The sequence below is a fragment of the Hermetia illucens genome, chromosome 1 (genome assembly GCF_905115235.1).
Source record: "Hermetia illucens chromosome 1, iHerIll2.2.curated.20191125, whole genome shotgun sequence".
NCBI lineage: Eukaryota > Metazoa > Arthropoda > Insecta > Diptera > Stratiomyidae > Hermetia > Hermetia illucens.
The window spans coordinates 35,024,656-35,042,366 of record NC_051849.1 but is presented as its reverse complement, the minus strand read 5'-3'; the positions used below and the strand labels follow the sequence as shown (position 1 = coordinate 35,042,366).

The following is a 17,711-nucleotide window of genomic DNA, read 5'->3' as shown; positions in this document are numbered from 1 at the left end:
CCGCCGCAGCAAGCTATGACGGTACCAGTCATATTGGTGGATGTAAGACCTACCTAAATCTCTACCGAAGTAAGGAGTACGGTACTCGTGTTGAAACGCAATACCACGCTGAGACCCGAAGGTCTCGCTTGAACGCAACCACAACCCCCATGAAGCTCCTACTAGGGAGCCAACCGCAAACAATCTAGCTGAACGCACATACAACAGGAGTTTACCTGAAGTATGTGAATTCAGAGGCTATCCCGGTTCCCATGGTACCAGTATACCCCTGGTAAGGTTTCGTGACTATTTCCACTTCAGACGAGTCCCCTTGCAAACTCGGGTCGTTTAGAGCATTCGCCGACTGCATCACGCCCGGCAAGCCAATGCGGTACAGCGTCTTCTAGTGCCACCACTATGGAGGTTCTCCTCGGGCACTTGGTTTCGGTTCAGCCGACAGGGTTGCCGCCCCGTCTTTCACCCCGCCACCTCTGAGCATCAGTTGCGCTGACAGGTAGAACTGCTCCAAATGTCAGCAATGATTGTGGAAGTGGAGGATGAGGATAAAGTACTCTCGCTCACTCCGGCTCGATGGTAGGTAAGCAAAGTACTGTTCTTGTCAGAAGTGATTGATATCCCGTGTGCGTTCGCTGCAGCTTTTGGCAAGTCGATACAGATCTTTCTCGCCATCCCGAGTGTCCAGTTTATCGTAATGATTTTTGTAATAGTCCGCTCGGTGGACAGCGACTGCTTTCTTTGTTTCCCGGTTAGCATCCTTATAATTTTGCCAATTGGCCGGTGTTTTATCGTCGAGAAATTTGAGGTAGAGGCGTTTCTTTTCACGGGCCGTCATGTCAACATCGTCATTCCATAGCAAAGTATCCCGGTTGATGTATCGCTTACCCGGCTTGGTGACCCCGGGGGTTGCAGAGACCGCTTTGTGGATCGTGTCTTTCATTTGGTTTCACGATTCTTCCACATTCGTCATGGTTGTTAATCGCATAAATGAGATCGTTTCTTTTTGCTTCCCATCAAATCGCCACCACTTAATGCGCCGCGGGCCAGTGCGTTCCTTACACTGTTTTGTCGGTGGCTTAATTCGCAGGACGGCAATCAACGGCCGATGTTTAGGTGCGATGGTCTCATAGGGAACGGTTTTGCAATCAGTGACATTGGTAAAATGTCGTCGTCTTATGAGAATATAGTCGATTTGCGTTTTACTGTTTCAACTATAAAATGTAGGAAGATGAGACAATCGTTTGATGAACCATGTATTCATAAATACAAGATTATGGGTGTCTGCGAAATCGATTATACGCTCGCCACCCTCATTGCGCGCTCCGAACCCCTTTCCCTCATGGCACCTATTACCGTCTGCCTTTTCACCCACATGACCATTAAGGTCGCCGGCAATGATGATATAGTCGTCAGCAGGCACGTGACAAGTCTTTTCATCGAGAAGTTGCCAGAAGGCATCTTTCTCGGTGTCAGGCCGATCTGTCTGTGGTGCGTACGAAGAAGAAGTGAATAGTGCAATCAGCTGATATAATGGTGAGCTTTATCAGCCGATCATAAAATCGTTCGACTCCTTTAATGGTATCACGGAAACCCCCTGAGATGGCAGTGTCAACACCGTATTGAGTGTGTGGGCTACCAAAATAGAAAAGTTTATAGCCATTTTTACCGCGTTCGCGTTCAATGTCGCAGCTTTTGGCACTAGACCATCGGGATTCCTGCAGACCGCAGATATCAATGCGCCTTTTCCGAAGGGCTCTAGCGAGTTCCTCGGTCTTTCCAGTTAGGGTGTCAACATTTAGCATGTTTTGCTCGGACTAACTTTCTTACTTCCTGACAGGATCGGAGCCCGTCCTGCATGGGACTAGCATACAATGTTAATAGTATGGCGGAATTATATAAGTCGAGGTACACCTGCATCTAATAAGTAGTACCCACACTGATTGGGTTGGGCCTTACTGGATGTAGTGAACAAGCTTATCCGTACAGATGCTAGATGTTGAGGGCTTATGATGTATACGGATAAGCTTCCCCAATCCATTCGCATGTCCGATCCGTTGAGTGTGGGTACTGCCTATAAGATATACTGTGCTGTAGGAGGCAATGTCGTCAGCATTGCCCTCGCCCGAGATTAATACCTTGACTTGACTCAGGTACTCACCCACAGCTGAGTCAGCTGGTGTCCAAAATCCATTAGTATACACATAACAATCATAAAATACAGGCAACCGTTGCAAAACTCTTATCTTTTTCTAGTAAAGTGAAAAAGTTTTGTGTTTGTTGTCACCATGAATACAGACTAACCCTGCATTTCAGCAGAACTGCTGTTACTATGCTAGCCAATTCGGGAAGATGGTTGAGGTTTTCAGCACTTATTCTCCTTTCCCTCAATTTAATTGTTGTCTGCGATTTGCTCCTTGACAAGAGCCCACATATAAAGAAGGAGAAAAAATTGCTTAATCGAGCACGCCGAGCTAATCTACTTCCAATCCTGGATGCACTCTTGTCGCCGACGAAACGAGACGTCGTCTTAGCCCATCTACCCTGAAGTATCTCAAAACTTGCATCCTCCAGTGGATTTACATTTGTGACACCCATTTCAGGACTCAATATTTAGAATATTTATGACCCAGCTTTCGCCGGGTACAGTCAAAAATTAGTTTAGACTCATTAGAGTGCTCCTCTCCACGGAAATCTTTAGTAAAAGGCGAAAGATTTATTCGACATTGAAGAGAAGCCAGAGTGTTGTCCTTATGGCCCTCCCGACTACCTTATATGCAGCCTATAACACGCCATGACTACGAATTACAACCAAGTAAAATTTTTCGTAGGAAAATGGGTGAGTAGAGCAGGTAAAAAGGAAATTTGCGGTACATTTTTGTTAGGGAGAGACTTTGTAACATTAATAGAGTCACTCGTTTAAGGATTGTGTGCGCGCCCTTAGTGCAAATACAGAATTACGAGAATCAGGTATTTCCTTTTCCAGTGCGTCTACTTTTGAAATTCCAAATTGTCGGTATAGAAAAATGAGGAGAAATGATGTGGTGATCGACATTATGTTAAGATATTTATTGTCAAATAATAATAAAATAAAAATAATGTTTAGATAATATAGCACTGGGTTTTGCGTTATGACGGTTGCTCTAGTATTTGAATCGAAATTGCTCTCAGCATTCTCTTGGTATATGAGGTTTGATACCTGCCTTGCTTCAAAAGGTTACATCCAACACAAATAAAGTCAACTGTCTCGATAATTGCCTACTTTTGTTATGAAATGCTGCCATACTCAGGGATGATAGTATTCTCGCTGCCTAAATAATGAAGATTTGGCCGAAACATTTGGTCGAAGCGGGTTCTTCGAAATCGTCTTAGTTTCACCCGACCCCTGAGTGATTTCACTGAGTAATTTTATCCTCAGGGTCGTCTGGGACGGTAGGTCTGGAAGATAGACAGGTTTTGATGTTCATGGCAATAAAAAGGTTCCGCGAAGAGAGTAGGGGAACGCAGTGGGCACCGAATCTAAAAATAACCAAATGAACAATAGGATTTGCGACGGTCTAAAGGGATAAACCAGAACACGAGCTAAACCTGGAAAACAAAAGAAAACGGCTAATCCGCACGGGTGGAGCCGTGAGTCTCCGCATAATCGAAGGGGAAACTCTACGATGGATCACAGCCACAATCATTGTTTCCTCTACCTCAGATCTTCAATGAGGCGCGGCCCCTGACACATCCTCTGGCCGCTATTTTGGAGGATGTCCCTAGACGTTACCAGTTTGCGGGGTCAAGGAGAAGGAGAAAAGAATGAAGCCTGAAATTAATGCATGTGTTCAAGCGCCAATTAAAAAAAAAATGAATTTAAATAATAAACTTAAAAAGATGAGTTAAAAATTTAAGAATGATAACTTAAAAGGGAATAATAAATAAGAAAATTGAAAGGATAAATGAATTAAAATAAGAAAATAAAAAATGAAAATTATAGATATAAATAATAAACAACAAAATTAAAAAGAAAAACTTGTGATTCCACCCTGAGCTCTACATGTTGAAATGCATGTTTATTCATCATCATCAACGGCGCAACAACCGGTATCCGGTTAAGGTCTGCCTTAATAAGGAACTCCAGACATCCCGGTTTTGCGCCGAGGTCCACCAATTCGATATCCCTAAAAGCTGTCTGGCGTCCTGACCTACGCCATCACTCCATCTTAGGCAGGGTCTGCCTCGTCTTCTTTTTCTACCATAGATATTGCCCTTATATACTTTCCGGGTGGGATCATCCTCATCCATACGGATTAAGTGACCCGCCCACCGTAACTTATTGAGCCGGATTTTATCCACAACCGGACGGTCATGGTATCCCTCATAGATTTCGTCATTGTGTAGGCTACGGAATCGTCCATCCTCATGTAGGGGGGCCAAAAATTCTTCGGAGGATTCTTCTCTCGAACGCGGCCAAGAGTTCGCAATTTTTCTTGCTAAGAACCCAAGTTTCCGAGGAATACATGAGGACTGGCAAGATCATTGTCTTGTACAGTAAGAGCTCTGACCCTATGGTGAGACGTTTCGAGCGGAACAGTCTTTGTAAGCTGAAATAGGCTCTGTTGGTGGCCAACAATCGTGCGCGGATTTCATCGTCGTAGCTGTTATCGGTTGTGATTTTCGACCCTAGATAGGAGAAATTGTCAACGGTCTCAAAGTTGTATTCTCCTATCTTTATTCTTCTTCGTGTTTGACTAGTGCGATTTGATGTTGTTGGTTGATTCGTCTTCGGTGTTGACGTTGCCACCATATATTTTGTCTTGCCTTCATTGATGTGCAGCCCAAGATCTCGCTCCCAATCGCCGCCTGCTCGATCTGGATGAAGGCAGTTTGTACGTCTCTGGTCGTTCTTCCCATGATGTCGATATCGTCAGCATAGGCCAGTAGTTGGGTGGACTTGAAGAGGATCGTACCTTTTGCATTTATCTCAGCATCACGGATCACTTTCTCGAGGGCCAGGTTAAAGAGGACGCATGGTAGGGCATCCCCTTGTCGTAGACCGTTGTTGATGTCGAATGGTCTTGAGAGTGATCCTGCTGCTTTTATCTGGCCTCGCACATTGGTCAGGGTCAGCCTAGTCAGTCTTATTAATTTCCTCGGAATACCGAATTCTCTCATGGCCGTGTACAGTTTTACCCTGCCTATACTATCATAGGCGGCTTTAAAGTCGATGAACAGATGGTGCAACTGATGTCCATATTCCAACAGTTTTTCCATCGCTTGCCGCAGAGAGAAAATCTGGTGCCAGGGCGAAACGTGGATTGGTACCCATGATGGAGCATAAAATCTGGGAAACGCCTGCTGAACCAACACCAACAGCTCTATTACAAATCCCTATCTCCACCTCCACGTGGTGATCGCTGGGAGCTCTTTCTTTATGAAAAACTGCAGACGGAAAAGGATGAAGCGCCTAAAAACGGGACAAAATGTACCAATTGATCCTCCAGGTTGGGAGTTGGATATGACTGACAACCCTACACGGGAAACCAATGTTACGAAGCCACGAAAGGAGCCTTGGACAGGATGGATCTTACAATGACGAACCCGGCAACGACAACGGATTAACGATTTGCACATTTTCTCATGGAACGTGTGCTCCCTGTACAGACCGAATGCTGCTGAGTAGCTAGCCGATATCCTGTCCCAATATAAGGCTGATGTAACAGCGTTGTAAGAGATGCGATAGACAGGGACCGGTTTCCTCGAGAAGAGCTGCTACACCATATATTATAGCGGCCATCCAGTAAACCATGTGCTCGGAGTAGGTTTCTTAGTCAGTCAAAAAGGGAAACTTGCTCTTATCGGCTTTGAAAATATAAACGAAAGGCCATGCACTCTGCGTTTGCGAGGCAAGTTTAGAAATATAAGCCTCATAAACGTTCACGCCCCTACAGAGGAGACTGCAGAGTCGGAGGAGGATACTTTCTATGAGCCAGTTGAGCGGACCCTCGAAGCCTGTCCCAAGTATGATATCAAAATCATACTTGAAGATTTCAACGGCCAAGTAGGGACGGAGCCCGTATTCAGGCAATGATAACGGACTGCCCATTATCCAGTTAGCAGTATCGCACGAAATGGTTGTTGGAAGTACCTGGTTTGCGCGGAAAGCGGTTCACAAACATACGTGGGCCTCTCCAGACGGGACCACTTTCAACCAAATTGACCACGTGTTGATCGAACGCCGCCATCACTCAGCCTTGATGAATGTCAGACCATATAGGGGAATGGATGCTGCAATAACCGCAGTCAACAGAGATCCTAGAGATGAAGCATCAAGAAATGATCTTCACAACCATCTGAAAAACGTTATTATTGATACGGCCACAAAGATACTTGGCCCCAGCCGCAAAAAGAGTCGAAACGGCTGGTTTGATGATGAATGTAAGCTAGCTACGGAATGGAAGAATGTCGTATACCTAGTAATGTTGCATTCTCAAAGGACGCCGGTACGCGTAGAGACTTATCACGAACTCCACCGAGCGGAGAAGCGACTTCACAGACGAAAAAAGCAAGCCTGGGAGAACCAACAAGTCTGTGAATTAGATAAGTATAGGAAGCAACCGCACCAGGCGCGGAAGTTTTATCAACAAGTCAGCAGGATGAAGCCTTATACACCTCGATGCTCATTCTGCCGAGACAAAGAGGGAAATCTGATTTCCGACAGAATGGGGATATTGGAGCGATGGGTTGAGTACTTTAATGAACTACTGAACAACCAGAACATCGGCGAGTTGGAGGTCCCGCCAACTAAAGACGACGGACAAATACTGCCATCACCAAGTATAGGAGAAACGGTCCTTCCAATTCATCGGCTTATAAATCGTAAGTCGCCATGGAATTACAGTCGAATTAGTTAAATATTGAAGCGACCAGTTACACCAAGTGGTTCGTCAACTTGTGTTCAAGGTATGGGACAGCGAATCAATGTCTGACCGTTGGTAATGAGGCATTATCTGTCTCATACATAAAAAGGGAGATATCACACAGTGCAGCAATTATAGAGGTATCACGTTGCTGAGTACCATCTATAAGAAATTCTCCGCTATCTAGCTAGGCCGGATAGCCCCATACGCCCAGAAGATCATTGGTCCATACCAAAGAGGCTTCACTCCAGACAAATCAGCAACAGATCAGACTTTCTCTGCACGGCAGGCGATGGAAAAACTGTTGGAATATGGACATCAGTTGCACCATCTGTTCATCGACTTTAAAGTCGCCTATGATAGCATAGCCAGGGTAAAACTGTACACGGCCATGAGAGAATTCGGTATTCCGACGCAATTGATAAGATTGACTAGACTGGCCCTGAGTAATGTTCGAGGCCAGATAAAAGCAGCAGGATCATTCTCAAGACCATTCAACATCAACAACGAGCTACGACAAGGGGATGCCCTATCATGCGTCCTCTTTAACCTGGCCCTGAAGAAAGTGATCGGTGATGCTGAGGTGAATGTATGGGCTACGATTCTCTTTAAGCCCACCGAACTACTGGCCTATGCTGACGATATTGACATCATGGGAAGAACGACTCGAGGCGTACAAACTGCCTTCATCCAGATCAAGCAGGAGACGCGAGATCTTGGGCTACCCATCAATGAAACCAAGACGGTGGCAACGTCAGAACCGAAAATCAACCGACCAACAACATCAAACCGCACTGGTCAAACGGAAAGAATAAAGATAGGAAACTACAACTTTGAGACCGTTGATAATTTCTCCTATCTAGGGTCGAAAATCACAACCGATAACAGCTACGACGATGAAATCTGCACACGGTTGTTGGCAGCAAACAGATCCTATTTGAGCTTACAAAAATGTTCCGCTCGAAACGTCTCCGCATAGGGTCAGAGCTCTTATTGTACAAGACAAAGATCTTGTCAGTAATCATGTATTCCTCGGAGACTAAGCAAGAAGAATTGCGAACTTTCGGTGCGATGGATGATTCCGTAGCCTACATAACGACGAAATTTATAAGCGATACCATGACCGCCAGGTTGTGGATAAAATCCGGCTGCATAGGTTACGGTGGGCGGGTCAATTAATCCGTGTGGATGAGGATGATGCAGCCAGAAAGTCTATAAGGGCAACATCTATGGTAGAAGAAGAAGACGAGGCATACCCTGCCTGAGATGGAGCGATGGCGTAGGTCAGGACGCCAGACAGCTTTTAGGGAAATCGAATTGGTGACGCAAAACCGGGATGTCTGGAGTTCTTTATTAAGGCAGGCCTAGACCGGATACCGGTTGTTGCGCAGTTGATGATGATGAAGAAGGAACCAAAACTAAAATGACTATATATAAGATAGAAGAGATATAAGATAGAAGGGCATATTAGCCCCAACGTGGATCACATGCTTGTCGGAAGCCGGAACGTTGGATATTAAGGCACTGCCCTGGACTCTTACAATTGACTAAAAAGTGCGGACGGAACGCTGAAGTATATCGGCGAGCAAATGCCAGACCATTTAGAGAATTTGTTCTCAATCTCATGGAAAGTTTTTTCGAAAGAACGGAAAACCATCTAAATCCTAACATTAGAGAATGCATCAGCAGGGTAAAATAACCCCATTGGCCAGATTTCTTCGGCCCTGCCAAAATAGTGAGTTCCACCCTCAAATCCTCCTCTTTGACACTCCTTGCACAGGAAATGTATTGTTCTAATTGTAGAAAATAGTTTTCAAGTAATCATTTGGGTTAGTTAGCGTAAAAGTAAGTAGTTTTAAATCTTCTTGCGCCTTTAGTGCGGGCACAGTTTTTTCTAAGTAAATACGTTTCTTTAAAAAAATGTTAAGATCGATGTTAATAAACACAAGAAGTATAAAGTAAATTACAGAGAGGTCGGGTTGACCAAACGAATGTAATAGCCACCCATTTGGAACAAGTTAAGATAATTTCTTAGTTAATTAGAAATTTAAGATAAATTATGTCCAGATGTAAGTCACTATGAGAAAGTGAAAACCTAAAAGGATAACCCTTTAGTGAATTTCTTCGAGACTTCGAGATTCAATGTTCAGAATATTTACGACCCAGCTTTCGCCGGGTACAGTCAAAAATTGGTTTAGACTCATTAGAGTGCTCCTCTCCACGGAAATCTTTAGTAAAAGGCGAAAGATTTATTCGACACTGAAGAGAAGCCAGAGTGTTGTCCTTATGATCCTCCCTTATATCTTATATGCAGTCCATAACATGTCATGACTACGAATTACAACCAAGTAAAATTTTCCGTAGGAAATGGGTGAGTAGAGAAGGTAAAAAGGAAATTTCCCGTACATTTTTGTTAGGGAGAGACTTTGTAATGTCAATAGAGTCACTCATTTAAGGATTGTGCGTGCACCCTAAGCCAGTATTACAATAATGTAAATTACTCGAACCAGATGTTTCGTTTTTCAGTGAGTTTTTTCTGAAATGCAAGATTTCTGGTATCGGAAGATGAGGCGAAATAATGTGTTGATCGATATTATGTTAAGATAATTATTGTTAAATAATAATAAATTAAAAAGTCGGGAAATTGGACGCTTCAGGTATGAAAGGTTTTGTGAATTTCTTATATAAAAATATTTGAGTCGACATTGGTCCGATTAGAACCTAGCACGTAATATATGCATATATTATATAAGAATACTCACTTTTGCGTGATACTGACATTCAAAGTCTTGGATTTGCACAGAAGTGACAAATTTGACTTATAGCGTACATTTCTGCTGGGGATTATGGAATGAACTTAAGGGGGGTTTTGTAGCCAATTACTAAAAATAATATTATACTATTATTAACTTTATTTGAACAGGTATGAGGGGTATTTCGGAGCCTAGGCACCGTATAATGGCATCCTGATTTTTTTTCAAATTTTTTGGTTGATTGGTTTCTAAGAGTGGTGGAATGATCACTTTCGACCCGCACACTCCCCACTTTTCCAACAGATGCCAAAGCTAAGACCGGCATCGGAAAGTACTAACCAAGACTTTTCATATGATACCCCACATGACTATATTTGGTGAAAAAAAATGTACACCCCCCTTTTGCATATATGGGGACCCCTCCTTAAGTTTTACCTAGAATGATGTAATTCACTGTATGCGTGAGCGCTCACAGTTCCCACCCTTCCACCAAATTATGTGTCAATCGCTATAATCGTTTCCGAGAAAAATGCGTGTGAAGGACAGACAGATAGACAGGCAGATCTCCCATCAGGTCCCATCAGTCGACCCCAGCTGGTGGATTGGGACATATCTATTGATGTGTAAATATGTGTTCATGAACTTTTCTTTTCTGACTGTGCAACGGCTAGTGTTTGCTCATCTCTGGTGCGCGGACCAAAATGGCTATGGGAAGGATACCCAGAACATAAAACCACTATGGAAGACGTGAGAAGGAGGAAACTTACGGTGCAAGGGCTTGGAACCCCAGTACCGGCGGCTTTTGCGGGTGAGCAAGCGGGCTCCTAGTCGTCCATATCCATCGACCGCAGTGCCTCGGTGGTGGACAACTTGGCCACCGTGGCATCTAATGCTACAAGTGTTTTAGATTTGGAAAAGTTCAAACAAAGTACTACTCTATCAAGGACACCAGTAACCAAATCGAATAACGATGAATTGAAAGCAGATCACTGGACGACAAAAAAAAGCAACACCACCGACCGCACATATTCAAGAGGAGTAGCAGCAGGAGGTACTCTAGGACCAGGACTTTTCTTGCTTTCAATTTAACAGGGCCTTTGACCCATTCAGAAGAAGTTCGTCAACTTTAGGATCTTCGTCAATTCCAAACATCAAAAAAGTTAAAACAGAGGAAGGACTATTTAAAGCTAGTAATCTGGTTAGAACTCATGGAGAGCAGAGCCCTGTAGCAGAGGAATTACCCTTCACACAGTTTGATGCAAAAATAGTAGAGCTGTCTGAGTTCATTAACACAAACACAATGTGCACCAAGCCATAAAAAATATGATGAGAGCTATTAGAGGGCTCTACAACAAAGTGCAGCAGGAGGAATGAAACTCCAAGGTCAAGTCGAAATCTGTTACTCCAACGGTGTTACAGGCGACCCAAGTGACAGCTAATCGTATAGGAAACAACCTGTCACCAAACAAGAGAGTGCGGGAAAAAGATGTGAATCCTTTGGCAAATCAGCAGGCGCCTAAGAGGAAAAAGGTCATGCAAATGGTTCCGAAAAACGGAACTAAAAGCACCGAAGAGAGAAGTCCCCCAAGTACGAGCTCCGGCAATCGAATCGGTAAAATCCAAGGGGAATGAACACGGTGGATGGATCAAGGTTGTTAAAAAAAGGCGAAGAAAAAGGCAAAAGTGCGAATTTGTCCAGAAGCAATTGTGATCTTCAGCAATGGAAGTTTATCCTACGCGGAGATACTGAAAAAGGTCAAAGCTGACCCCGACCTAAAAGATCTAGGCGAAAATGTCAGCAAGATTCGAAGGACTCAGAAGGGTGACATCATGTTTGGGCTAAAAAAAACCAGCTTGGAAAAAACTGATGGCTTCCGAACTCAGGTTAAAAACTCACTTGTGAGAATGTCACAGTACTGACCTAAAAATATGAGGTCTATATACAGTGCACGGATCTCGATGAATTGACATCCAAAGGAGAAATTTGCACTGCCTTGAAGGAACAGTTTAAATTGTAGGAACTTGCCGAGGAATCCATTGTGAGTTTCCGGAAAGCCTATGCCAATAAGCAAACGCCCACATTACCAATAAACGCAGCGCAGAAGTGTTTTTGGCGGCCGGGAAGGTTCGAATCGGATGGGTTGTTTGCCGTCTGAGAGAGTAGATTTCTCTAAAGAGATGTTTCAAGTGTTTCGCGTTTGGTCATTTCGCAATACCATGCACCAGCGACATTGATCGGTCCGATCGATGCAGAAGGTGTGGGTAGAAAGGCCATGTTGCCAAAGCGTACAATAGGGACCCCAAATGCTTATTGTTCGAAGGAACTGAGGGACGGGAAGACGTAAATGCCCGGAATTTAGGAAGGCGCTGACTTCAATGAAAAGATGAGGTTTATTCAAATAAACCTCAATCATTGCAGGGTCGCTCAAGATTTACTCGAGCAGACCACCTACGAATCCGAGGTGGTAATTGCCATGATTAGCGAAGCCTATAGAAACCATCACGATGGCGTATGGGATACGAATTCGAACGGTGGAGCGGCGATATGGGCATGTGGTCGACCAGCCATACAATATACTGGGAGTCAGACATACAGCAGCTTTGTGTAGCCGAAAATAAACGGGGTATATATGTATAGCTTTTACGCTCCACCAAGTCTGACACTGTCCGAATGCGAAGAAATGCCTGACAGTCTTGTTCTCGACCAAGGGGTCGTAGTCCAAGGGTGATTGCTGGTGACTCCAACGCTTGGGCCCGTGAGTGGGTTAATAGAGAGACAAATGCAGGGGGCCGCAGTCTATTAGACGCATTTGCACAGCTAGATATCATTTTGGCCAACGAAGGTTATGTAAACACCTTTCAGAAAGGCGGTCTGCCTCAATCGTAGACCTAACTTTTTTTCAGCCCTGCACTGGGGCGTGGTATGTCCTGGTGCGTCAGCAAAGACTATACCCACAGCGATCACCCGGTAATCTTCCCTGGGCTATAGGTGGAGTCAACGGGCAGAAGAACATCATGCCCGAAACCGAGAAAGATGTCAGGCTGGTCTGCTAAAGCTCTGGATGAGCAGACCTTCATAGAGGTGTGGTTAGACCAACCTAACAAAGCAGGCGCCTCTGCAGAAAGAGCAGTCCATGTGGCCCACTGCATCGCCAAAGCGTGTGACGCGTACATGCCTAGGAGGTGCTCATTCCCCAGTAGAAGACCAAACTACTGGTGGAATAGGTTAGATATTGTCTTCTATTTGTAGTTAAGTCTAAAATTGATAGACCAGTAGCTTACTCCAAACTATAATACAATTTTATTTTATTATGTATATACACTCGCTAGAAAAAATGTGCGTACACTAAGCAGTTCCTGGTTATTCGTTAGTAAAACACACGAATAAATTAGTTTTTTAAAAACATTTTATTGTTTGCATATTGCTTGTGGTCTTGCTGCTTTGATAAGGCCACTTTTACGAAATTAGAATTCAAGGAAACTGAAATAAAAAAAGGGAAATAAGAAAAGTCACAAATGTTCAGTAGAAAAAGTCTGCGTACAGCCACATAATTAGGTGATTCCATGAAATACTATAAATCCTTGCCATTTGGAGTAAATTGATTGTGAGTTATTGGTTTATGGCTGTGTTTGAAGTGTGAAAAATAAGGACGTTTTTTCGTTATTTTGTGTGTATAATTGTTATTATGGAATTGAAGCGAAAAGAGATTTGTGTAAGTGAAAGAAAAGTTATAATTAAATTATGGGAAGAAGGAAAAAGTTTCCGCGAAATAGCCAGGATAGTAGGAAGGCGACATTCATCTGTTCAAAGGGTAGTTAACAACTTTAAATCGACGGGAATAATAACATCGAAGCCACGATCTGGTCGCCCATCGAAGTTGTCGATTAGGGAAAGGCGAAGTATTATAGGTTCGGTGAAAAAGAATCCACGAATAACTGCACCACAAATCGCGAAAGATATTGAACTTAAGTTCAACAAAAAAATTTGTGCTGATACTGTACGGAAAATACTCAAGAGAGCTGGTTACCATGGGCGAGTTGCACGTAAGAAACCATTTATTTCATTAACTAATAGGCGAAAACGAATAAAATTTGCGAATAAGTACGTAAACCAATCAAATGAATTCTGGGAAAATGTGCTTTTCTCAGATGAAAGTAAATACTGCATTTTTGGAATAAAAGGAAGAAAAATAGTATGGAGAAAAGCATGTACAGCATTGAATAAAGAAAATTTGATGCCAACGGTAAAGCATGGTGGTGGCGGAATAATGATTTGGGGGTGTATGGCAAGTGGTGGCGTAGGAAATCTGCAATTTATAGAGTCTACCATGGACAAATATGACTACCTAAATATTTTAAAACGTAATTTAAAACAAAGTGCTGAAAATTTACGCCTGGGTGACGAATTTTATTTTATGCATGACAACGACCCTAAGCATACGGCTGAGGTTAATAAGCTGTGGCTATTATATAATGTTCCCAAACAGTTACACACACCCCCACAATAGCCAGATTTAAATCCCATAGAACATCTGTGGGATTTATTAGAACGCAGAATTCGCCAATACGATATAACTTCAAAGGATATGCTGAAAAATGTATTACAAGAAGAATTGAATAAAATAAGTGTTGAAGAAACATCTAAACTTGTATCTTCTATGCCGAAAAGATTAAAAGAGGTCATAAAAAGAAAGCTACTGATTTGCTTTTCATATTTACTCAAATATAATTTTTTTTAAATATTTGTTTACTGTACGCAGACTTTTTCTACTGAATTATTGCGATTCTTTTAATTTTTGGCTTTATAACCTGGTTTTTGTAAGACTTATAACTTAGTGAATTAAATACACTAAAACTACGGAACTATTTGTAATGTTTGGATAATAAATTCGCCACAAAAATTAGCTTAATTTTTTTGTTTTGCTAAGGAAAAGTATCATACTACTGAGTGTACGCACACTTTTTCTGCCTAGTGTATATATTTCGGGAGCAATTTACTCCCTTCATCAGTGCAAAGCTACCGAAATATATATATACATAATAAAATAAAATTGTAGTTTGCAGTAAGCTACTGGTGGAATACTGAACTGGCCAGTCTTCGATCAGTCTGTCATCGAGCCGGAAGAGCGGCTCAGAGGGCGGTAGGCAAAATCGACTAAGCGCAAAAAGAGCGCGCTTATAAACAAGCCCGCAAAACCCTTAAGCTCTCCATGCAACGGAGCAACAGGGAAAGCTTTAAGGGAGCTCTGTTCGGAAGCGGACGTAAGACCGTGGGGGGGGGGGGGAGGGGGGGCTATAGAATCATGATGAGGCGATTCTAAGACCGATCATTTCTCAAACGGTCGATGTAGAACTTGGGGGGTCCCAGCTCCCAAATGTTGAAGGAAGTGGCGGCCGTAATACGCAAGCGAACGTAAGCGACCATCTATTTCTATGTCGCTCTTAGTGGCTCTCTTGTTACGTACATGCCGGAAATGACTCCTAAATCTACAGCTGATTGAAAAGCGGTCGATCTGTTTGGTCGTACGGTATCGGGTAGTTGAAGTTTTTCCCCATCACATATCCAAGTAAGGTGTTGCCAGATCTCACCTTGGCATTCAGATCACTTATTAACATCACAATGTCACCTTTAGGAAGCTCATGCTACCACTTGGGTTTCCAGAGTACAAAAGCACTTTGCCATAAGAGGGAGAGTACCCTCCAAAGTCCCACCATCTTACTTCGCTTAGGCATATAATCCCCCGCTTATATCGCTGGAATTCCCGCTCAAATTGGAGAAAGCGACCATTTGGAGAACCCAGTCATAATCCGTTTTCGATAGTCAAAGGTCTTCGGCGTAAGTTCATCCGTGGCGTTGTTGATATTTTGGTAGCAATAAAGTTTAAAAATTTGCAGGTTCCTAGCCCACAAATTTCTATTCCCTTTGGTCGCCTCTTATGACAAACAGGGAAGACTTTGAGACTATTCTTAAGCCCCAACTTATAGGGCGCTGCTATGTGGAAGTGGAACATCGAGAGTAGTCACCACTGTCACTCAAAAGCTTCAAGGCTTTATTAATTCATGTCTGCTTCATGTCAGCGGGGTATCCCGGCCTAAGACAATAACTAATGAAGAACTTGGGCATAGGGGCCAGATACCGGTGGACGTGTTGATGAGAAGGCGAAAGTGGAAAGGAAGAAGTTTTAGGATAGCTTTGTACTTGTATTTGACCACAGTGAACTTGATTGATCGTTAATAATCTATCTGCAGTTTCTGGTAATGTGTTTTAGCTCTACCCTGTAGAAGCGTACATTCTTCCTATATAGCAAATCCCAAATATTATTATTGTTTAATATTATGTTTAATATATGTTAGCTTGCAATGTTTCAATACTAAAATTATGATATTTACAAATGCGAGTTACTCGCTTAAGTCTTTCGTTTTTCCAACGCTAAATTTATCATATTGAAAGACAAAAACTAAGAATGAATTGTAAATAATTTTACAAGCATGATGCGAAAAGCAAACAAGTGGTAGTCATAAAAATATTAATAATTTAGATATAAATTTGAACCCAGAATCTTTACGCGAAAATAATTCTAGGCATCAGAAAATCTTTTCTTTATTTGTCGATTCTGTTTACTTTTTCACTCAGCACAATTTCTTGCCCTTGTTAATGTTCAACACAAAAAATTATGTGGAATTTCATGAAAACATTATTTTGCACTGGTTGGGGTATTCTGTTTGCTCTTCTGCGAATTTTGACACGAATTCTGCTAATTTTGGATTATTTTTTTTTATGGAATATCATCTCTAATCGCTCAGTAAATATCACGGGCAGAAGAAACATTAAACTGACTGATGGGCAAATTATGTTTGGTTAAAGCACTAAAATCTTGTCTTGAAGGTTTTTCTTTCATTAAATTCAGTTAAACACCAAAATTCATATTTGCCGTGTATTTGCTCAATTACTCTAACTGTTTGTAGATGTTGTTTTGAGTACGAGATGCGAATGAGTTAATTTACGAAAGTATGGTCTTAGGTATAAACGTAAATGGTTTATAAATGGAAAAGAGCTTGATTAAGAGGCTGGGAATCTTAGCACAATCTGTTTCAATTTCAGCCGCCTACAATCTAAAGGTTTTCTGTGGGATGCAGATTTTGTTGGATATGATTAAAGGTCCGCGCTATTGACAGTTTTTATTAGAGATTTAAAAGGCGATAGTTTTTGGAATTATAGTTAGCTAGATATGTTTTCATTACGTAATGAATTTTATATGGAAAAATGTTGTAATGGTGCCAATCTTTCATTATGGATTACGGCTTGATTAGCAATAATAAAATTTATAATGATCACATGATTTGAATATCACTGAAAGTTCAAGAGCAGTTGTTGACAAAACATAAATAAGAAGTAGAAATGAAAAAAAAGTACTCAAGAGTCACTTGAAAAATTAATGAAATGGTAAATATAGAAAATAAGATAAGTTAAAAATAATGAGCATGAACAGGGTTTGATGTGCCAAAAGAAAGCAGATATATAGTAGTAGTAGTAGTTGTTGAAAAGTATGTAGTTGTTGAAAAGTCCTAGTTGGCATGGCATCACCGTTTCATGCTATCTATCTCAATTGTTTCGATAACTTTCAAATAGATTTGTGCTAATATGGAACGGTTGTATAATGCCGAACCATTTGCTTGTTTCATCATTGCTCCACTATAAAGATGGGAAAAGTTACGAAGTTTTGACAAAAAATACTAGCAACCAGGTTGCTCGGTTCCAGTCTAGTCCAGTCTTTGCATGGAACTCAATACATCCTAGTTTTATATCAAAATCCATCCCGGCGTCCCGGGCTAAGTCACCGCTCCATCTGAAGCAGGGTCAGTCAGCTCATCCTTTTCTGCTATATACTTTCCGGGCCTGATCATCTTCATGCAAATGGAATTGTATTTACACGATTTCTTCCACCACATTACATGAAACTAGCCAACGGTGTATACTAATGTTAAAATATAGAATACCCTGGGCGGAAAAAAATTAAGATTTCTCCAAGAAGCTCTTCTAATATCAAAAGCACAGAAA

General features: G+C 42.1%; 2 non-coding genes across 2 annotated transcripts; both read right to left on the bottom strand.

Moving 5' to 3' along the window:
- Positions 1-2,620: 2,620 nt before the first annotated feature.
- LOC119647346 lies at positions 2,621-2,740 on the bottom strand. Its single transcript, XR_005248861.1, has one exon. It is a non-coding gene; the product is annotated as a U5 spliceosomal RNA (small nuclear RNA).
- Positions 2,741-9,058: 6,318 nt separating this feature from the next.
- LOC119647345 lies at positions 9,059-9,178 on the bottom strand. The gene has a single exon (XR_005248860.1). It is a non-coding gene; the product is annotated as a U5 spliceosomal RNA (small nuclear RNA).
- Positions 9,179-17,711: the final 8,533 nt, after the last annotated feature.